At 40.5% G+C, this 24,173-nt stretch overlaps 1 protein-coding gene across 1 annotated transcript in view; it reads left to right on the plus strand.

The window, feature by feature from the left end:
- The first annotated feature begins 6,985 nt into the window (after positions 1-6,985).
- Positions 6,986-24,173, plus strand: part of FASN1 (Fatty acid synthase 1) — a 100,566-nt gene continuing 83,378 nt past the window's right edge. Inside the window, exon 1 of the mRNA XM_019049530.2 lies at positions 6,986-7,145. The gene's annotated coding sequence lies outside the window, so the exon portion shown is untranslated. The remainder of the gene's footprint in view (positions 7,146-24,173) is intronic.

The following is a 24,173-nucleotide window of genomic DNA, read 5'->3' on the forward strand; positions in this document are numbered from 1 at the left end:
AGCACTTAAACAAGGAAGCCGAATTACGTCCCATTCATCTTCGGTTGTGTTACTCACTTAGTCCTTGAAGCACCACCAAAAATAAGACAATACCGGAACCAACACGACATGCGTATAGAGCCTGGAAAATGACGCGCGTTGATGACGGCGCAGAGATACGACTATTCGTGATTGATGGATGTCCGTGATGCATCTGCAAAATTGAAGGCGCTATGCCGCGACACGCTAATTCGCATTGCTCCGCCGCTCCCACTGAGGTGTCGCTCGGATTCGGTGGAAAAGTTAAAAAACGAGTTCCGATTTATCTTGGTCTGCGTTGTTTACGTAGCCCGTGAAGCACCCACTACAAATAGACACAAGGTGCCAACTCAGCAAGGAAATCGAGCGAGGAAATGGACGACGAATCCCAAATCCTGGAGCCCCGAATCAGCCAGCACGGAAGGGAAAACTCATTGTCAGTCAAGACAAAAATATTCAGGCGGCCACCCACCAAAAAAAAAAAAAAAAAAAAAAAAAAAAAAAAAAAAAAAAAATGTGTCATTAGTTTTCCTATGCACATAAGTGTTTCTCCAGAAGAGCCAGAATTTATAGTTCCATAAATTGCAAAATGCAGTCTATTTAATATACTGAATAAGTGAGACTCACGAGGCACCCTCGAATCAGTCCATCATTTACCCCTTAGTCTCAATGGAGATAAAATGGAGATGTTGCATGTGAGGGATTTGCGATTTGACCATTGATTCTTGTGTAAAAGTTCACGAGCAACACGATGGTGCCACTGGTTTTCTCTGAAATCATATCCCAAGCTCAAAAAAAGCTCTCAAAAAGAGGCCAAAATGGAGGGGATATCCCACCCTACCCTGAGAGTCCACCTCTACATCAAAACAAACTCTCTCATGCAAAGATAGGGAGCAAATACATTAGTAGGGTTGCCGTGTTTTCAGTTTCGGAGTCCCCAAATAAAGTGGCAGCCCTGTCAATGTATTTGCTCCCTATCTATGTATGGAGAGTTTGTTTTGATGTAGAGGTGGACTCTCAGGGTAGGGTGGGACATCCCCTCCGTTTTGGCCTCACTTTGAGAGCTTTTTTTGAGCTTGGGATATGATTCCAGAGAAAACCAGTGGCACCATCGTGTTTCTCGCGAACTTTTACACAAGAATCAATGGTGAAATCGCAAATCCCTCACACATGCAACATCTCCATTCGCTTGGATCTTGAGTCCAGACTCTTAAAAACATTGACAAGAAAAAATACTCTTGATTCAATCGGAATTTCCGGTTGAAATAAAAGTAAATCCGCCTAAATCAGGAGGCCAAGGATTCGACTCAAGGAAAAATCGGATTGAATCAAGAGTATTTTTTCTTGTCAAAGTTTTTTAGAGTCTGCGCTCTAGATCCAAGCGATTTTTTTTTCCAGTGAACAACCCCCCGTTTTTAGCAAGAGGATCGCTCGATTTTCTTTATGTCCTCTCTGTTTATTGTTTTGTCCATCAATTTCAATAAGTAGCCCGCTGATGAAGTCTAAAGAAACCCAAATCGATGTAGATCGCTCGGGGTTATCTCAGAATAGTATTCCAATGCATCTGCTTGTGCTGAACACTCTCCTCCCTAAGGTTTGCACTGAAACGCTAAGAGTTCAATTTTTTTACTCTAAAGGAAATCTTTGGAATTATTGTGCCTTGATTCCCTGAAAAATAGTACGGACCCAGCACATCTGAAATCAGGATATTCTAACATCCTGTTTCTTTCGGTTCAGGCTACATTTCCTTGTTTACTATTAAATCAATATCTCGCGAGGATGCTTTTAACACTATTTTTTATTTAAATGATACATATTCGAAATTTACATAAAAATATCATTTCATGTTATTCATTATCACAAAATAGCATACCTGAAAATATTCCTAAAATACTCTCCTAAAAAGAATCACCTCTGACAATATCATCGACTCTCTAAATACTCTGTCTTAACTTGGAAATATCACTTCATTCGAAACAAGTTGCTCATAAAAACTACCGAGATGATGCATATCGCTAGGTGCTATGTCCGACTCGATTACAAATCTTTTCCGTGACGTTGTAAGTTAAACAGTCTAGAATGTGAGGTTGGAAGGTGCTTCAATCGCAACAACGTCTCACCTAAAAACACTAAGGGCAGTGCTTCAATGAAGGTCGACAATCAGTAAGTTGACCTTCCTCTGTAGGTCAGTAAATAGCCCCTGCCGTCCTCCCCCTTCAATGCACAAGTAACAACAGATAAGGTTCGTCAAATGTTTAATTGGAGGGTTACACACTTAATTTGCCTAATCTACAGATACTTAATTCGTCTGTCTGGCTCATGAGTTGCAAAGCAATTAAACTTTAGCCAAAACGTAGTATTCACAAAGCTTGACGTCAAATGAATCTAAAATGCATATTGTGTCAATTCCTCAATTTTCTCCGAGTCCACTAATTTGGAATACCTAAATGTTCATTCAGTTATTTTTCTTTTTCGATTACTTATCAAATATGGTGCATTTCAGTTTTGAGCTTTTTGCATCATTTTTTTTCCGACATTGCCTCTGTAGTGTTGACCTTTGAAGAAAGTTGGGATTAGTTTTCCTTTCAACTTTGAAACACTTTTGATCAAATCGTGAGAAACTTTCTGAAAAGTTTTGAGGAAAATATTACAAATTTTACCGAAAGTTTACAACTTGTCGGAAAACTTTCGCAACGTCTGAAGAGTTAGGTATACGGCGCTGCGTTTCTTCCTAGCGCGGCAGTATTATTTTCTATTTTTTAGTAGTAAAAGGTTGAAAGCAGAAGGTTTCCATCATTTTAGATTGATAAATATTTTCCGGCCATTTCATCACAAGCGAATTCAAATTGTTTAAATTTTTGTGAATCAAACACTCGATGGCCAAAGTGCAGAACCGCGTAAGTATCTACGTTTGCGACCTCACAGGCGTCCTGTCATGTTTGATTTCCTCTCTGGAAAATTAGTCATCGTACTTTTTCTAAAACTTCTGTCATTTCTATGTACGCAGAATATTCTGTATTTTCAATCTGTAAAGTTGGCTCGTTTTTCTTCGAAAAAATTAAATAAGTAGGAGCGAAGATTTTGAATCATTGCAATGGAGGCACATCGTTTTTCACTTCGGCCATTGATTGGTTTTTCTCATCCTACATCAAATCAAAAACTCGAAGAACTTAAGCCCTCGCTAACTAAAGCCGACTTTTTATGTTCACGGGAAAAGAACAGTGGTGGATCCAACAATTCGGCAACACAGGATGTTCTACATTTGAACCTATGTTAAATGATCTATTCTTGTCGGAGCACCTGGCCCCTTTAAGAATCGATACATTTCCATAGGTTTAAATGGAGAAAAAACAATGTTGCCAATTTGCTAGATCTGCCAATTGAAAAGGACCCAAGTCCTTAAAACTCAAAAATGAATTTATGCGATGTCGGAGGAGCAAGAAAGACTGTTCTGCGGAAATGATGGTAGGTACCAAAAAACCTCAAAATATGTCCTACCAAAGAGCGCTGACAATCTTAAATCACCGGTTCAGAAAACTTAGTTTCGTTAAGAAGGTTCACTGCATGGACTTATTGCCGGATTATGTAGTGCAACTTAACGCTCATAAGTATCGATACATAAAAAAAATAGACAAGTCTTTGCTTTTGGGTACTCGAAACCACTGACAAATCATCCTTCTGCGTATGGGCTGATTATTAAAATGTATAGACAGAGCGTTAGACAAAGTGAAAATATAGATTGATTTTAATGGTGATGTAGACAAAGGAGCTAAGTTATATTAACTAATTAGGATTAATCCTCAGAAAAAAGAAAAAAAAGTAACTAACGGCAAATCACAAGAGACTCCATAGATGGCCATTTTCCCCTTTAGTCTTTAACTTATTCGACTCGTTTGAATCCATAGGATCACTCCATTTGCCCTTCTTCCTCGTTATTGTCTAAAGCAGTGGCGTGGCGTGCTTTGCGACATATCGATTGATCTGCCATTTAAACCTATAGAAAAGGATCGATAAACAGGGTGTTCGCAACGAACACCTTAATAATCGATTCTTTACCATAGCTTCAAATGGGGAAATATCGACAATCGATCATTCACGCCTCGCCACTGGTCTAAAGCTTTGTTTATCAATTTCAATAATCAACCCGCTAGCAAAGTGCTCAACCTGACATCTAGAGGAACCAAACTTCGGTTCAAACGACCGCAGTTTTCGTTAAAAAATCCTAATCTTAGTATGAAAAACAAAAAACTGGTTACCTGAACCCGAGTTCGAATCCTCCAACCGAAAAGTTTGTTTATCCCGGTGGTGGTCTGATTATTGAAATTGATAGACAAAAATATAGCCAAAGAGAAAATATAGCGATCCTATCGGTGGAAGCGGGTGTTTGTAATGGCAGAAGATGGTATAGTAAGTAATGTACTAACTAACGGCATCCCGCGAAAGACCCAATAGTTAGTCCTCCTATCATTTTCCTCTCAGTCTTTAGGAACTAACAGCCACTCGATAGGACCACTCCGTTTTCGTTATCCTCTTTGTCTATAGCTTTGTCTATATCTTTCAATTATCAGCCGACTGGACACTGGCGAGTTTCTCGTCGAATTCTCAAAATGCGACTTTTCGATGCAACAATAAAAAAAATTCCTTTACTGAAAAATGTTCAGTGCTACCGTTTTATTTTACCAAAGATGTCGGGGCTCCCGGAATCAATTCCAATTTTCCAAAGTTCTGAGAAAAATTCCGGGAAAAATCCCAAAATACACCGTGATCTAGTGCCGAAGACCGTCCAGTCTGATAAAAAAAATCATCAAATTTGATCAAATATTCGGTCAAACTGACGAAAAACTCCAAAATTTCGAAAATTGCTGAAAATTACCGGAACATAGAAGATTCCGGGGAAAGTTTTGATCATCTAAAAAGTTCCAAAATTCGGACTTAATTCCGGGACGTGGCAGCACGGAAAATTGTGCCTTTGAGCCACTGCGCGCCTTTTTGCCTTCCCCCTTGGATGGTCACAAATGAATCTGTAAGAATGAAAACACATCAACAAGGAAACTCAAATGCCCGGATTTCATTGAAAAATGCCTAATTTTGAGAGAAGCCATTGAAGATGGCATATCTATGTCAACTTGACCCCTTAAAGTGTCCCTTACAAGTGATTGCTCTCTGGCACCAAAAAGCTTTTGCTCACACCAACCTCTTCACCCTCTGCGAAGTTTTTTGCGTCTCTTGAAAATCTTCATTTTCCTGCGTCGGGTGCGTTTTCATTCTCACCAAATCAAATAGCAATTACTTAGCCCATGCGTGAAACTCCACCTTTTGGGTAGGAATTACAATAAGATCTCAGAAATGCTGAACCACTTTGCTTTTAACCTGAACTACCTCGACCTCCAAATTCACGTGACTGCAAATGCCTCATTGAACATTTATTCACGAGACCACGAACCCTGCACGATACAAACACGTGTTGTTCTATTTCTAATCTATTCATTCTCGTTTTTCTCTGTGCCAATTTTCACACTTATCGTCTTCACACCAGTAGCCCCGTCGATTCAAAATCTTCTGTCATAGCATCATCGTTTACTCTCTCTGCAATTGTGCCAAAAACTACCTGTTTTTTAAAATTTTGTAAGATATTCTGGTCATCGTTGTCGAATCCATTACATCCAGTGAAACAGAAATAGCTGACACCAAAAATTAATGTAAATTTTTGTTCTACAGGGAGACCTATTTTCTAGGGTACGGTGGGGGAGGATTCTTTCAGAGAGAAGGATAATTTCTTGGGGGGGGGGGGGAGAGAATATTGACCCTAGGAGCCCTCCCATTTAAAGAAACTTCCCCCCCCCCCGCCCAATTTCAAAGTTGAGGAGTAACTCCTCAGAAAACGACTCATTGGGCATCCCTGGTCCATTTCATCTTTGAAATTGCGGTTCGATCAATTTTTTGACGAGGACAGCTTGAAGTTTCGCTCAAAATGACTCAGTTCTTCAAACTTTTCCCCGGAAAGCCCCCAAAACTCTCCTTGGAGCTAGGAAAATCACCCGAATCTTCCTTTCGAACCGCACAGGTCCCACAGATCCTCCTCCCGGCGAGGTATCTTTCAAGCCCCCCCCCCCCCCCGTATTCCCAAGAAGACAGACTCTTCATGCCCCCTCCCTCGTTCTCAAAAAGTTCCAAGTTCAGCCCGTGCTCACGAAACTAGTGGAATGGCGAGCTTTGCGATACATTGATTGATCTGCCGTTTAAACGTATATGGAGAACAATTGATGAACACCTTAATAATCGATTCTTTATCATAGCTTCAAATGGGTAAATATATCGATAATCGATCATTCACACCTCACCACTGCACGGAACGGATCCAAGCGAACCGAAGGAGTCCGCGCTACCGTGCTAAGCAAGAACGCCGTAAATCCATCAAGATTTTCCCTCGTTTTTCGGAACTCAACACTTTATAAAATAAAAACTGTTTTACCCACGCACCTCGAATTTTCAGGTTAAGTTCTTGATAGTATTTGCGAAAGAATTCTGTAAACACATTTTCCCAAGGTACAAAAGTTTTTTCGCTATGATACGTTGTTTCCAAAAAATGTAAAATGGCGTTTTCGGCGTTTTTGCGTCGCACGTCAGCGAACTGGGGTCACGATCGGGCGTCCATCCCAGGAGGAAATTTCTGGAGTCCCGCAGCGGCTGGATAAAAAATAGCGTAAAAATTCCAGAAATAAACAGAGAATAGCGATGAGCTGGCCTTTTCGTCCGACCAGAGGTTCCCGGGGGGGGGGGGGGGGGGGGGGGGCGTCCGAGGAGCGCGCGGAAGGTCGTCAAAAGTCGCTCGATTCCGCTGATACGCGGAGATAAACCGAGGTCGGGAAATTTAAAAACAGAACCGCTCCGTGTTTTCGTTGTAATTTTGCATCTCGGCCTTTTTTTTTCCACCGGGCCCTCTTATCGTCTCGGTTTACCCTAGAGAGGTCAAGCGCGCCCCTGTGCGCGTCCGCCGGGTCGAGGAGTCCTCAGTTCTCGTCGCGCCCCGAGACAGTGCGGTCAGTCTTGGAATCAGTGCTCGTGCAGTTCCCGCAGTTCCGACAGTTCCGCCCGAATATATTTTACAGGACTCCATCCGTCACCAGGTAAGCCCCTCGAATTTTCTACGCCGTAATGTGCCACGCTTGGACTTCCCACTGCCCCCGCTATTACCGGCACTAAATGAGGGGCTTGGAGGACTAAGTGGAGTTTTTGCTATTTCGAAGAATACGTGTTTGAAGTTTCGAAATTACATGGATCCTTATGGCGGGAATGAAGTTAAAACTGATTTTTTGATGTTTTAAAATTGGAATTTGGCAGCGAATTTTTCAGAGATTATGCATTAAGACTAGTTTTACTTGAAATCATTAAGATCTCGAGTTTTTCTAAAATTGCACTTATGCGCCTTGTCCTCCAAGCCCCTCAAATGGACTACATTCGGAGCACAGTTTGCAGTTAGGAGCTACAATTTGTGGCTCATTTTAGAAACGACATATGTGCCATCATTTTCCTTATGCAGATAGGTGTTTTATCCATGAGCCAGAAATTGTTGTTTCTTCGGTATTGCAAAATGCAGGGACTGAATTTTGTTGGCTTTTTCCCAAGGAGGTGCAACATCTATTGATGAGTCCGAACCGCACCACCCGCCACTCAGAAGCGCCGGACTTAAGTGGAATTAAGCGGACTTAAGTGGACTAACGTGTAGTTGAGACTCTTCCTGCTAAGTATGTTTAAGTACGGTCAGTGGAAGGACCGACAAAATTCGGCCCAGCCCAATTAGTAGGAAGGAATGTTTCACGCTCCTTTATAAAAAACACCTATTTGCATGAAGAAACTAATAGAATATACGTCGTTTTTGAACATGAGTCGAACAGCAAAAGCTGCTCCCGAACAGCAAAATGGATTCCAACTGTGAGGAAGGCAGGCAATGTCGTCGTCCACCTGACAAAAGAACGGAGCAAAATTTCAAAGTTGCCGAATCCCCCTCCACCCGCCCCCACAATGTTATTTTTCACCCAAGGACCACTGAAAAGTTTCTATCAAAAAGTTCACACATTTTTCCCCGGGTTGCAGAATAAGATGGGCGAAAGCGAGAACATAAAATGCGTTATTACTCGTAATATTGTATCTGAGAAGAATCATGTAAGTAGATTTTGCAACCTTGCAATGGATATACGTTCCTTCATCTGCGGGCTGATTTTTGAAATGGATAGATAAAGCAACAGACAACGGGAGAACGACCCTTTTGGTTGAAACGGGCAGATGTCATACACCATTGAAGAAAACTATGAATTAGCTATTGAGTCTATCGTGGGTTGCCGTTAGTCAGTTCATTACTTTTCCCTTGTCCATTGAAATCATCCGCTTCCACCAGTAGAATCGGTACGTTTTCCCGTCACATTCTTTGTCTATCAATTTCAATAATCAGCCCACTAGAAAACGGCTAAATGGGCTAATTTCTGCAAATGACACATTTCTCAACAGCCAAAAAGAGCTTATTCAAGAACTAAACGACCTGTCGAGAGCCTTTCTCTACGACTAGCATAGGGAATCTCTTTTCTGTCTCGAGGCGATATCGATATTCTGTTCTCTTGAATAATTGTATCAAATCAAATATTTCATTAACTTTTATCTGTTACTGAGCGAAAAACTCGAACATCAGTATCGCGCTTATTCTGCTAAAACTGCATAAAATCCGCGAGCAGTTTCTGCTTAATTAGCCGTCGACGACGGCCCGTCGTGACCTCTTTACTCAATCAAGCTCGGAGATTGCCCTTTATATTTTTAAAAGTGATTAAATAAGAGATAACTGGAAAATGGAGGAGGAAGGGAGAAGAACAGAGAGATTGAAACCACGAAGACACAGAAAGTTATATCTGCGTCGTGTTTCCACCTGTCAAATCTGCTTTCATTTCGCACTCCTGGTGATACCACTTATCGAGCTCCTGAGCATGCAATGGTATCACTCTCAATTGAAGGCGCTTTATCTTTCCTGTGATTTCGACGACTTGAAAACTTCCCCACGGGTTTTTGCCGCGTCTTTCCTGCAAGTGCAACTCCATTTAATCTACAAAGTAAATTCGAATTGGGATGTATTTTGACAGGGACGTTGTCATATACTTTGTTTAAATGCTTTTTTCGCCGATTAAAGCGCAAATGAGACTTCTCAACCAGAATTTAGTGGTAATTTCCGTGCGGTAATGTTGTTATTCCTGTTATTTAAATTCAAGCCGAGTTAAAGAATGAATGAATCACAGTGCCTAAATTTCCTCAGATTTCCATTTGATTTTTGGCTGAGGGGTGCTTTTGTTGTGTTTATTTATGTGTTTCTTTAGTGAATTACCATTGCTTATTGGTACTCGCTTCAACCTTCAACGAAAATATGATTTCCGTAATGCATTATTTGTGAATCATTTGATCGTTGATGGTTTAAAAACTTCATTTAATGTATTAAAAATCTAGTTCTTTCACTTTATGTAAGCTTTTCTCGCGAAAGCTGCATGGATTAAGTAAAGTATTGAAGGCCATTATTTAGAATCGATCTTGTAGTATCGGCAAATGTTCAATTTTTTACGTACACGGGTGCTTGCCTTTACAAATGGATCATATCTAATGTAAATAAAATTCTCCCTCTGACACTCAAACCTCAAAGCTCCATCTGGTTTTTCAAAGTTCTTGTATTTTTCTAATAATAAGCTTAGATTAAAATCTATCTGATCAATCAAGAGCAATTCGAGAGCTGCAAAGTCATAGTTATAAGTCATAAATTCTCCATCAAAAATAAGTGAAACATTCGGTGGATTCGGCCAATGCCTTTTTCCTGTACTAGAATCTCGTGGCACTTGTCAATATTCTCCTTTTATTCGACCGATTACATAAAGGTTATCAAAGGTCCCATAAAACGAAATACTTGGAATTAACGTATTCGCTGGAAGCAAAATTAGACTCTTCAATGAAAGAGTTCGGAAGAGAGGATTAGAAACTGTCAAATGTGCATCACCGATGTTTTAACGAAAAATCTTCTATAGAGTTCATATCTTTAACATGCAAATTTTTACGCTGAATGCAATCTTGCCTCTTGAACAAAGAGATGTCTACATACATGGAACTAATCAAAGAAGGAAGTACGGCACGTTTCAATAGAATAGAGTGTGTGAAAATTTTTAGTCCATGTATAAATTCTTTCAAAATGTACCTCAATGAGTAAGATTTTGAGTGTGATTTTTGGATCGCAAGCGCCGCGCCACCCAGGGTGGATAGTGTCAGAATGCTTATGAGTTAACATTTATGGACGAAGTGTTTCTGAATTAGAATTACCTATGAGTAAATTTTATCGTATTCGTAGTAAACTACCAGAATTCAGTATTTGTAGATTCTGTAGAAAGAAATAATTATTTGATGTTCGTTTTTAGAATTTTTGTGAATGCATATAGAGATCAATCGTTGCATTTAGCTATTCTTTCCCACGAATGGACTAAGGAAATACATTTACCGCCTATTTTTAGCAAAAAAAAGGACATGATTCCGAAAATGCTGTAAAAAGAATGTTGGCGTCAGTTATTTCTTGTGTTCTCTATCAGAGAACAAGCCTAGAGTCGCTTTACGTCATCGACGCCTGAATATTATTTCTCGCGGAACCATTGACGATTCTTTAACGTTGGCAACAATGTGTTTCTTCTGTTAAAATGTATAATATTTTGACCGCGTTAAGCCAGGAAGGAACCAAGCCACATCAGCTATTGCCAATTTAATTGGGAGTTTAATTTTTCACATGAATATAGCTGCGCAGATTTCTTTTTAAATTTCAGTGAATTTTCTGCATACTATGAAATTAATTCCTTAAAATTTTCAAAGGAATCCGCACAAACGTTCTCTCGAAAAAAATTAAATTGCCCTTTTAAATTTGGCAATAGCTGACGTGACTTGGTTCCTTTCTGCTAAACTTGGTCAAATTCTCAGTGAGGCAGCTTGCTTTGCCTAAAATCGATATTTTCAATGGATTTAAATGGAGGAGATACAGTGTTGCCAACATGCATAAGCGCCTCTGCCTTGTACTTTCCTGGTGTGTGCCTCGGTGCGTCACAAAAGTTTCCACGGAAAATGCAAGCAATAAAGCCCCGGGGTGAACTTGTGTTTATTGATCTACGAGTTTAGCAAGGAGCTTTATTTACAAAGAAAAAATTTTTCCGCATTTTTTTCTCATGGAGTCAGAGTTCGACGTCTCAAATCGGGACTCTTGGGGTACGGTCGATGTTGATAAAAAGGTTGTTATTGACGCGATTCATTGACCATTCTTATCCGTGACCCGACCTCTGCGCTGACCTTTCAAGGGCACGGAAAAGTCACACGGATTTCTCGCGGCTTCCTCAGCAAACTTCAAATGATATCCATCCGTTCGCGGAAACTCCATTTTTTGCACGAACCGCACTTTCGTCGAGGCAGTCAGCGTTGCTTTCGCAGAAGATAAGTAACTGCCAACTACGGACGAAAAATGAAACGTATGAGAAAATACAAAAATAACCCTAAAAGCTGCTGGATTAGTAATAGAGCCCATCATCCCCAGCGAGCTGATTATTGGAATTGATAGACGAAGCGTTAGACGAAGAAGACACCGGGAGAATGGAGCGATCCTATTTGCTGAAACGGGTGCGGGGTTGTTAAAAAATAAGGGTAAAATTTATGTACTAACTGTAGGGTCTCGGGTCGCCGTTAATCAGTCTTTTATTTACCTTATTTGTTCACATTGCAACCACTCGCTTTTCGCCAATAGAATCGCTCCATTGCATTGCCCTCTGTCTTCTTTGTCTATCAATTTCAATAATCAGCCCGTGAAAAAAGAGTTAAAATACCTTCATGGGAGAGTTTGGACGCAGAGGCAATATATCGTCGCTCATCTGATATTACAGGGTGTATGTATATCGTTTCCAATGAAAGTCAAACTCTCCATGCAGAGACAGGGAGCAAATACATTAGCAGGGTTGCCATTTTTTCAGTTTCAGAGTCTCCAACAAAGTGGCAACCCTGTTAATGTATTTGCTCCCTATATTTGCATAGAGATGTAGTGTAGATATAGAGGTGGACTCTCCAGGTAGCGTGGGATATCCCCTCTAATACGGCCTCAACTTTGAGAGCTTTTTCCGAGCTTTTGAGTTGATTCCAGAAAAAACAGTGGTACCATCGTGTTTTTCGCGAAATTTTACATAAGAACTAGTGCTCAAATCGCAAATTATTGACATATGCAAGAGCTCCATAAGACATTGTCACTATATTGTTTGAACTTTGCAGGAAGGCTCTTTGCTATTCTGCCGTGCTAAGGAAGAACGCCGTATGAACATATGAGAGTTGCCAGATTTCCTTCAATTAAATGTTATTTTTGAGGAAAGTTATGAATATTTTTCCTGTAAAATTTCAGAATCTTTAGATGAAATTGCGAACAAAATAATCTGAAAAATTGGGAGGAAAATATTCATAAGTTTACCAGAAAATTCACGCTTTATGAAAGGAAATTTGGCAACGCCATATGGTTCAGACGGCGTTTTTCCTTAGCACGGCAGTATTGGGCACGCTGCAAATCCGTCTTGTTTGAGTTATTCGACGAGGCATCGGGTTAACGCACGAGAAGCCTTTTCGTCAAAACTGGTTCTCATACTGGAGATCACATGATTCAACCATTAATTTTACTTCATTTTAGCTTCAGCCCTTCCTCCATTTCCGCGTTGAATTCATACTTGCGCGAGCATTTTCAAAGGTCAAACGCGTTTATCGATCACGCCGGATTCTCGCCGATTATTCGCCAATTTTATTATTAATTACCCATCAAATTTTCAAAAACGGGAGAGAAAGCTCCTCCAAAAAGAGTATAAATTTGCCTCATGAAAATGATATTCTTCCGTATGACGAGAATTTGGGCACAGTTAAACTTTCCACGTTCATGGTTACCTCGAGCTACTTGATTCTGGTCAGATCAACCAAATTTTTGGTTAAATCGGCCGAATCCGTAGATTACTTTGAGACATCTTGGGATGAAGAGAGTGACCTGCTGAACTAATAATAGTTGGACGTATTTCTGTCAAATGGAACTATGTGGATTAAGAAAGGAGCCCTGAGACCCATTAGAATAAATGCATAACAGGGCTCACCGCTCACGTCATAATGAAAAATATTAAACATACTTCCATTTGGCAGAAATACGACAAGTTATGTCACTCTTGTTTCTCTCGATGTCACTCTTAGGTTGCGACTTGCGACTGGCTAGAGCATTGGGCTGCAGTGCCGCGGCGCTCTTTGCGATGTATCTAGTGATCTGCCATTTAAACCTATGGAAAAGGATCGATTTACGGGGTGTTCGCAACGAACACCTTAATAAGCGATTCTTTACCACAGCTTCAACTGGGGAAAAATCAATAGTCGATCATTCACGCCTCACCACTGTTGAACTGTCACCGCTGCGATTCATATTAGATGCTTGCAGTTCGCGCCTAATTTCTAACGAGGCTCCAAATTCTCGACCCAAATATTTAGTCAACATACCCCAAATGAATGCGCTAAGGAAATGGCTTTTTTCAAGCTTCCTGGGGATTTGAAGCAACATTTAAGCCTTCAGGTTGATCATTCCTGTTGAGGTTGCAAAACTTAGGAAAAATCAATAGTATGATGTAACGAACGTGTATAAATAAAAGCACAATTTGAATCTGTCCTAAGCTTTGTTGTTAGATTCAACGCAACTTTGACCATATTCGTGCGTCCAGGGGAAGATCAAAGAACGAGACTGCCCAGAGTATATTTTAGTGGTGTCCTTGAGTGAAGGTGAGTTGAAAGATGAATTGTGCGCATAAATGCATGAAAAATATTTATTTTCTCGTCAAGGATGAGTTCACAATGGAGCCACGAAAACGTTTGTTATCTCAGGAGCATTCTCTCCGCAATAAATTAAACCTCTACTGTGAAAAACGAACAGAAAAAACCCTCATCTTCGCTGTAAGTTGAATAAGTGTTAAGTGAATAGGTTGAATAAAAATTGAATAAGTAAATAAATAAAACAGGATATTTGCAACGTTGCAATTAGAGATTAATACACTTCTCGTCTCTAGTCGAAAAACTGCTAAAAACTGCACCATTAGCCTACTTCACTCATGCTGCGTCGTTGCATTCAGCTTTACGGAAAAACTTATTTCTTATCGCTTTGATGGGACAATGGGACATCGTTTGAAGATCGCATTAAATGTGGCAAAGGTCGTTGGTGATGTAGGTGTTCCTGAGCGCCTGAAATCCTCCGTTAACTTTATACTTTATTCAGAGGAAATCGCGGCAATCTTGCTTGAAAGTTTACATTTTGAAGTTCAAGGTCACGAATATAGCTGTTGAAGTCACAGCCGTGCCAAGTTGCGCCGGTTGCGCGTAATGTTCACCTTATGCAGCTCACGAAATATTTGTTTCGTTGAATGCGTTTTCTGCGTACGATTCATTTCTCATATCTAGACCAGGGCCGGATTAAGGGGGGGGCCCAAGGTGCCATGGCACCGGGCGGCAAATTTTTGGGGGCGGCAAATTTCGGATTTTTTTTTTTTTTTCATAGAAAAAGAAAGGAGAGAGAAAAAAATTAGGGAAAAACTACTGGGAAGCGGCGGGGCAGTGGGGCACGGACTTCCATTTCGAATTGGTTCCATCTTCGGGTGATAGTCATCTCAATCCACTCACTCTGAAAATCATGCGCCACTTCAAGGCGGAAATTTTGCCGCCTAGTAAGTAAGAAACCATTTTTTGACTCTCTCTGCAAAATTACACAGAATTTTATTTGTATTTATGCTCTATGAACTATGAGGGGAGAGCCACCTTTTGCAGCGACTTTATTGCCTCGTGCTCGTAAGACTCGATCTTTTCTTTCGTTTCTTTTATTTTTTTTTTCGTGGTACGAATTTGCCACCGCGAAAACTTTCCTTCACGAAAATCGAAAAAATGACTCCGTGATGCAGCATTGCTCCGAGAGCGGTGTTGCGTCCAATTCGACGCCGAAATTCGGCTAGCGAACGCCCAGCGGAATCGCGCCTTCATCGGAGATCGCGATCGCCGCCAGCGGCGCCAGCGGCCGGCACCAGACAGTCCCCAGGCAGACAGCTCAACTTCCCCTCCCCCCCCCCCCATCCTTCTACTCCTCGTCCAGTAGTCTGATGCTGTTCGTGGCACGTGCGCGATCAACCGGGTGTTAATTACTTATTGCATCCTCGATCCTCGGCGTAATAATTGAATTTTCGGCGTTTTGTGTGTGCGAGAGTGTTCGGCATTGACATTATATCTCAATCAGAATATCTTAAGTCGTGATTGATGTTTGTTCCGACGTCATCAGTTTTGTTTTGAAATGACTGGTAAAGCTAGTGGATTCAGAAAAAGACCCAGTGGAGCCGAAAGTAAAAGAAAGGCGGTTGAAAAGGAACGAAGAGAACAAGATGTGCTCCAGAAAACGCGTAAGCTAGACTTATTTTTTTCTTCCAACAAGCGTGCTAAAGCTGATGATAGTGAAGCCATTAGTAGCCGTCACAATGAAAATTATGTCATTTCGGGTGACTGTGATGATGAAGCTGATGATAATGGTAGTGGTGGTGGTTGTTGTGGTGGTGGCATAGGTGATGGCAATGATGGCATAGGTGATGGCAATGATGGCATAGGTGATAGCTTCGTCTGCACAGATTCAGCAGCTGATAGACCCCAAGAGGCCCAGTGTCCAGAGGTGGTGCCAAGCTTATCGATTTCAGAGGGCGGCGACGTTGCTGCAGTCATGTCGGCTCCCGCTCCATACAGAATTGCTGACAGCAGTTCTGCTTCATTTACGCAGTGCGAAAGGCCCAGTGATGACCCCTTTTTTTGGAAAGTTAATGAAGAAACTGTGAATTTTTTTTTGAAAAATGACTTTAATCAGAATATTGATGGAGATTTTTTAAAATCAGCACGTACTTACACGGACGGTGACCGGGTCAGGAAAAGATATTGTAATTTGGAATTTTTCAAGAGAAAGTTACAAAACGGCATATCCATTTCCCGTGCAAATCTTGTGTATTCGCCTAGCCAGGGATCCATTTACTGTGCTCCATGTATGCTTTTCAATAGAGGTGCAACGAAATTTTCATCCGAAACAGGGTTTAGTGATTGGGCTCACGCTAGAGATAGAATCGCGGATCATGAAAATTCTTCTTCTCACAGAGATTGCCTCATTAAATTCAGGGATTGCAAAAATGAAATTGGACGCATAGACCATGAGCTCCGTGTCCAAATTACTAAAGAACAAGAATATTGGAAAAATGTTCTCAGAAGAGTAGTGTCAGTGATTAAAAAGTTAGCCTCTCGAGGGCTTGCATTCCGCGGCACTGATGAGACATTCGGCTCGGTATCAAATGGAAATTTCATGATGTGTTTAGAACTGATCAGTGAATATGATCCATTTCTAGCCGATCATATAGCTCGGCACGGTTCAACCGGTAGAGGCAACGTTTCTTACCTCTCTTCGACTATTTACGAGGAACTGATTGAACTTATGGGAAAATCTGTCCTAGAACACGTGGTTAAATTAGTGAAAATTGCAAAATATTACGCGGTCATTGTTGACTCCACTCGTGATTTAAATAAAAAAGATCAGCTCACCCTACTTGTTCGCTACGTTAACACTACTGGCATACCCGAAGAACGATTTTTAACTTTCATAGAAAATTGCGGTCACACGGGAGAAGAAATGGCAGAGAGTGTGCTTAAATACTTAGCTTTTGTTGATTTATCGATTGAAGATTGTCGGGGTCAATCTTACGACAACGCTGCTAACATGAGTGGGAAATTTAAAGGGTTACAAGCGCGCTTGAAAGCTGCCAACTCTGTAATAACGTACGTTCCGTGTGCTCTCCATTCTATGAATCTAAGCGGCTCTTCAGCAGCCGAAAGTTGTAAAATGACGGTAGTTTATTTTGATTTTTTGCAAAGTGTATACAATTTTATCTCTAGCTCCACTCACCGGTGGGCTATTTTTTTATCTTTTTGCGAAGAGGAGAAAGACAGTCGCACACTGAAAACTTTGAGCAGCACAAGATTTAATGCTCGCGAAAAAGCTTGTGAAGCTCTGAATTCGAGTGCTAAATCTCTGGCCAAAACTCTTCAATGTTTGGCCGATGATGAATCTTTAAAAGAGGTCGATCGCATCAAAGCAAGAGCTTTTTTGCGGCAGCTGAGAAGTTTCGATATCATTTTTATGTCCATCGTTTGGAAGGCGATTTTCCTTCGATTTGGAAAAATTTTACATGATATTCAAAGTAAACAGATGCATGTATCAAGAGCTCTCTCTCTGTACGACTCCCTAGTCGGTTTTTTGGAAGAATTAAAGACATCATTTCCGACTTATTTCGAAACGGCCAAAGAAAAACACCGCGAGCTTCGTTCTTTCAAAAATGATGACACCGGAGATGAAAGCGGGGAGGCCGATGAACGGCCAAAACGGCACAGGAGAAGAAAGAGATTTTTTGACGACTCTGAAGATGAGGAAGAGCAGGAAGTCCAGGCGGACGAAGAAATCAACGGAGAACTAGCTAATCAGAGCTTCAATATCATTTTGCAGACTTTGATTGATGACGTAAGGGAAAGGGCTGCAGCCTATAGGGAGTTTGCTCTTAAATTTAGTTTTCTCACCGAACTTCCTTCCCTTGAGAGTGCACAGATTTCAGAAGCAACAGCCCAGTTAATACAGGCTTATAAAGAAGACCTTGAAAGCTCTCTTTTCGAAGAGTGCCTTCATTTGAAGAGTTACTTAAATCAGTTAGCTGCCTCAACTACTTCAAATTCTGAAGCTCTCGGCCTTACAGACCTGTCCTTGTCAAAACTTTATCAATTTTTGATCGAAAAAAATTTGCAGGACGTATACCCAAATGTTTCAATTGCATTACATATATACCTCACTGTACCAGTGACTAATTGCTCGGCGGAACGATCTTTCTCCGCTATGGGGCGAGTCCACAATTATCTACGGACATCTCAGCAGCAGGAGAGACTCGTAAATGTCGCAATCATGTCAATGGAATCCGACATCACCATGCAATTGGATTTCGAGGACATAATAGAGAAGTTCGCGCGTGCTAAGGCGAGGAAGAAAAATTTCTAGAGCTTTCAATGCCTCGGTGAAAATCTCTGCCCTTCAAATTTTCTCTCTCTTCTTCTCAACTATATTAATCCGTAAGTTTTTCGAAAACTTGAGTAGGTACATTGAAGACCGATGTGCGAAACCTCGAATCTCCGTTTGCGACGCTTCAGATTTCCTGTTATACTTTATTCATTCTATGAAAAAGTGGTCAACGTAATTTCTAATGCCCATAATTTCTTAAGCAGAATATTCTAGATATTTGATTGATTACGAATCTCAGGTTATGAAATTTGCTTCTTTCTCTTTGAAAAAATAAAATAGAAGCGGAAAATCTGAAACATCGCGACGGAAATACGAGGTTTCGCACTTTAGCATCAACATTTAATTTAATTTTTTACTATGTTTCATTTTCGTGTCTCAAATCCTCAAACTAGCCTCAAACCTTGAAAAAGCATTACCTCCACCTAAAATATTTGTTTACAACACTTTCCTGCATAGATGCGCATTCTTCTGACAATCGGACAATCGGATTCCGCTTTTGCCGTGTTTTCGAAACTTACATTTCGTGCGCATCGCGTGTTTCTATACGATATTACCCAGTCCGGGAGGGGGGGGGGGGGGCGGCAAAATTTTTTGGGCACCGGGCGGCAAAAACCTAAATCCGGCTCTGATTAGACAGTATGTACAGACGGATAAATAACGCCTTCACTTGGTATGATCGAAAGTATTCCTGATAAATTTACAAAATATACTCGATCAACTTTCGAAAATGTTTTAAAAATATTGGGAGTTTTTTTATACCGAAACCTGCCGACATTTTTAACAACTTCTTGAAAAAATTTTAAAACTATTTCCAAAAATAATATTATCATGATTAAATCATCATAAATATCTGACAAATCTTAGCAAACAAATTGTTTATCATGAAACAAACGAATTTTTATAATATTGTCGAAAATTCTGTTTGGTATAGATTGCATTAATTTTTTTCCTTAAAAATACGCCGTATAAGTTATAAAAATAATCGTAAAATTTTCATAGAAACTTTTAAACATATTATTCAAAAATAGTGTCATATTATACGAGATGTTTTCATCACTTTTTTTTAAAAAAAACGGTTAATTTTTTTTTAAAAAAAAAATAGAAAAAAAAACACCGATTACTGTCATTAAATTATCTTCAAATTTAAACAGTTTTTTCAAATATTATGATTTGAAAACATTTTTAAAATATTTTTCAAAAATCTTTCAGGCATCTTTGTGCAATAGTATCGGTACCTAGTCATGATAGTGTTTCAAATAATTTTAAAAATATTTTCGGAGAAATATTGTCTTCAAGAAAACCCTCGCAAACTTACAAAATTTTAAAAATACCGCTGAAATATCACTGTTTCACAGGACGGACTCAGCAAACTAGCTTGTGATCAGTTTTGAGGGCATTCCATAGGCAGTTTCGTTGAGATTTTTTCGCCCTCACACCCTCGCTATTGGCTAACCTGTGATCCTGATCCTGTTCAATCCTGTACCGGTATGCTAGACCTAGCAGAACCCGGTTTAAGGCTGATCATTAAATAACCTTTCACTAGTGAGCAAATTTTCTTTGTTGCGAGTTGCGAACTCTTGAGACTGGAACCTGTTTTTCTCCATGCGGCGCTCGGATCGTAACCACCAGTTACTTTTTACTCGTTTTACTTGCCTCTTTCAAAGTAAAATTCAACGAAAATCAAATAGACGCCTTATTAGTGTTGCGTCATAGAAAAGCGATATATGTCGATTTAATTTCAGCGGTAGCGTCGAAAGAGGTTATGTTTGCACTCAATTCGATGTATATAACGGAGGATCCCTTTTGGTGACGTCACTACTAATAGAGGCTATATATCTTCTGCGTTTTGTGCCACGAGAGGAATACGTGATGAAATTAAGAAAATTGTGGAGTAACCAGAAGTTTTATCACGAGATCTGGAAATTTCTCTTGAGGAAGAAACTTCGATTAAAAAATTTCTGCAAGTCAAGAGAAAATACTGTTTTGGGGAGCAATTTTCCAGTCATCGAGGAAGCTAGATCCCCCCCCCCCCCCCCCCGGGGCTGAGCTTCTGTGGACAAAAGAGCCCTTTATTATTAAGGGTGTTTGCTGCGAACATCCTGTTTATCAATCCTTTTCCATAGGTTTTATGGCCTAACAATCTATATATCGCAATTCACGCCATGCTACTGATCGAATGACCTTGATCGATGTATTGCATTGCTAAGATAGGGATCTATCGATGAGGTTCATTCGATAACGATTCAACAATCGACCTGCGGCTGGTCCATTTACTTTTATCGACGCGTTGGAACGCGGGAAAAAGCGCTACCCAAAATTCCACGACATAATCTAACCATCGGTCCAAACAATCTGAAAGTCCGAAAATTGACCCGTCGCAAAGGTGTGAGGAATTTTACTTCTTATAGATATTAAGATTTACTCAGTATGATCGAGCACCGTCGGACTCGACCCTTGCAAGTGTGTAATCTATTACCGTTTTTTTTTTTTTTTTTTTTTTTTCCACCGTTAGGCACTCCTAATGTCGTACCGATATTTGTGTCTCTCTTTTTTTTTAGCGAGTCTGTAATCCTTCTCCCTCTCATTCTTGATCGAGTCCAAGAATGCTGCAATACTTGTTTCTATCGCAGGCGACCCGACTCGTTTCCCTCTTCCTATGCGGTTTAAAAGTAATTTTAAAGAAAATTCGAAAGGCTCGCCGGAAAAAAGACGTCTGGCGTGAATTGCGATTTATCGATTGTTATGCCATTTAAACCTATGGTAAAGAATCGATTATCAAGGTGTTCGCTGCGAACACCCTGTTTATCGATCCTTTTCCATAGGTTTGAGTTGCATAACAATCGATATATCGCAATTCACACCACGCCACTGGTCTGTGCAGAGAGCACCCCCATTGACTTACGCCGTTTTTCCAGCACGCCACTCGATCAAAACGTCGATAATTTTCGTTGTCTCATTGACGAGATTTTTTTTTGGTTTCCCGACTTCTTTTCCCTCTACACGTGCTCAACATTTCCCCTTGAAACCTGACTCAGTGGGTTTTCGGTTTTAATTTTAAATTGCCGCCAGCAAACCCGCTGAATAAAAAAATTCGTTAAGAATTCAATTTTTCTAAAGTTGGAAGTACTGGAAAATAAAATGAGAATATCTGTGCATTTTGAAATTAGTCTGTCTTGAAAAATATGAAATGATCGAGGTGAATTCACACCGGGAATCAATCCGAACATAGTATTATCGAACAAATTCTCTCAAAATCTTGGTATCTAAAGGTAATCTAGCAATCTCGTGATAGAGTTCGTTGCTTTTTTTGAGATTTTGGAGTCGGGAGAAAACAGAAATAGTCAAGTAAGAGTTAGGGAAAGTCAGGGAATTTGAAGATGAAGAAATTATGTTATTAGTGGTCCGATCTGGTCAAGTCCATCCGAAGATTGTCGATTTTCCTAAGTCGCCTCCCCCCCCCCCCCCCCGGTCGGAGAGGGGGGGGGGCTTTCGAGCTTCAGCGCACAGTGGATCGAGTCAATTAGAGGGATCGGACCGTAAATCTTGGACAAAAACTGCGAATTTTTATGTTTATTTCGTCACATTTTAGACTACAAAGGGGTGCATCAATAAGAAAATTTTACGAGGAAACCAATGGAACCACTTTTAGAACCTCGAAGTCTCGTTTGGACGGAGTTACATGCGTTTGAAGTTTCCGAATTTTGTCCGACCTCTCATATTGACTCGATCCACTTCGCGGCGGCGCCTCGTGATGCATGATTTTCGAACGTCAATCAAAACAAGAGTCGCACTTTGACGCGGAGCATTTTCCGCGGAGGCGGCGTTAATGGCGGCGATTAGAGTGGATTTTCATTGCGCAACGGCGGGCGATCAACGACGCTGTCCAGTTAGTTTTATCAATTTACTTAATTACCATCCCGCACAATTAGTATGTGGGCTATGCAGCCGCGTATTCGCGAGCATTTGAGTCCGCGCGCGTAAGCAGGAAAAAATCGCGCCGCAACCAGAAGCTATCATTAACGCGCTGCAGTTTCTGACGGTGAACTTCGAGTCAGCCGGCTGACCATCGAGTTTGATCGACAAAGTGATGTACAGAAGAGACAAAGGAAAGACGGAGCGATCCTTTTCTGCCGTGATAGCGAAGAGTAAGTGCAAAAATAGAGATTTGAGAAAACGGTCTCAGAAATATCTGACCGGAAAATTGTATTGAAAGAAGCCTCTGCTCTGTCTCAAATTATCACTAATCGCCCGAAAGACTCCTAGAAATCGTTAGGATGATTGAAAATTCACTGATTTTACTTCAATTGTACATAAAAAGGGTATTTTTCGTTTTCATGTCGGGCAAGACAGTTGTAAGTGCTATCTATTGCATGCTTCCGTGGTTTCCTGTCAAAAAGGTCCCATGAGAACCCATGGGAAAAACCCAAATGGATTCCCCATCAATATTTCCCATGGGGTTTTTGCACTGGGTCCCCATGGGAGTGATTGGAATCCATGGGGACTTTTTGACAGGGTATGTATTATTATTAATCAATAATCGCAAAAAATGGATAAATTTATTGAATTTTTGATGAAAAAAATTATTCAATTGCGTATCCACAAGTGTCGAAGACTCCACATGGCAAGTACCGACTCGCAAATTTTGACCTACCTATCGGGATTTGAACCTGGGACCTACAGTTTACGAACCTAACATCAAATTTTTGTGGAAAAAATTTTTCTCTGTTGCAAAAAAGGCATTTTTTAAATCGAAAAAAGAATTTTTGTCGTCGATAGTAAATTTACATTCCTTTGAGTTAAAAAAAAAAGAAATCCAAAATTTCCCCAGTGTCCAACAACGATACTAGCGTGGCAGTATTAGATGCACCAATGATAATCGATGTGATATTCCAAACATCGAGGAATACCCGTGAAAAATTACCTGGGAAAAATGCGGCAAGACATTTCAAGAAGCCAATCTCCAGTTCGTCACCTACGAAAATAAGATAACCCGCCCCATAAAAGTAGTGGTGAGAGGACTTCACCAATCAACCCCCGTCGAAGAAATAATCGATGACCTAAAGGACAAAGGATTCAAAGCGATTGGAGCAAGCAATGTGAAAATCGTGGAATGGATCGAGATTCAGCAACCTCAACCTAATCAGCAGGCCCAGGTGGACCCTTCGCAACAAGTGTATCAAAAACAGTTCAAGAAAAAATTAATAGGCCTTCCTATTTTCCATATTTTGTTTGAAAATACCCAAGATGTGGAGGAAATTTTCAGTATTAAGAGTATCCTTCACACAAGAATAGTTGTAGAACCCCTTAAAAAAGGGGATGATGTAGTTCCACAGTGCCTCCGGTGCCAAGCGTATGGGCACACCCGTAAATACTGTTTTAGGGCCCCTCGTTGTGTTCGGTGTGCAGGGGATCATTTTTCAGACAAATGTGAGTTAGGCAAATTTACAAAAGACCCCTTATGCGTAAATTGTGGGGAAAAACACCCCGCAAACTATAGAGGGTGTGCAGTAGCCAAAGCAATACAAAAACAAAGAAGAAAACCCATCGAAAAAGATGGTAAAGATAAGAAAAACAATAGGGAAGAAATTAAAACTCAAGCTCCCCCCCCAAAGCCGAACACAGGGAGAGGGTACGCTCAAGCAGTGAATGGTGCCAATAATGGTCGTAACTCACATAATACAAACCCTGAATCGCTAGATCAAAACATGTATTTAGCACTAATCTTATCTAAGTTAGATCAGCAGAGTCAAGAAATTAGTTGGCTCAAAGAGAAAATTCAAAAATTAGAACATGGCAAACGGCGCTAACAGATTTAGGAATAAAATTGACCCCCTAATTGGCTCTGATTTAGAATGTAAACCAATATTGGGTGATGATATTGATAGGATTTCCGACATGGGACGTTCGAAAATGTTAAAAATTATTACATGGAATGTTGATGGAATATTAGAAAAAAGAATGGTAGTAACTGATTTTCTTAAAG

The sequence above is a fragment of the Bemisia tabaci genome, chromosome 4, assembly GCF_918797505.1.
Source record: "Bemisia tabaci chromosome 4, PGI_BMITA_v3".
NCBI classification, from domain to species: Eukaryota; Metazoa; Arthropoda; class Insecta; order Hemiptera; family Aleyrodidae; genus Bemisia; species Bemisia tabaci.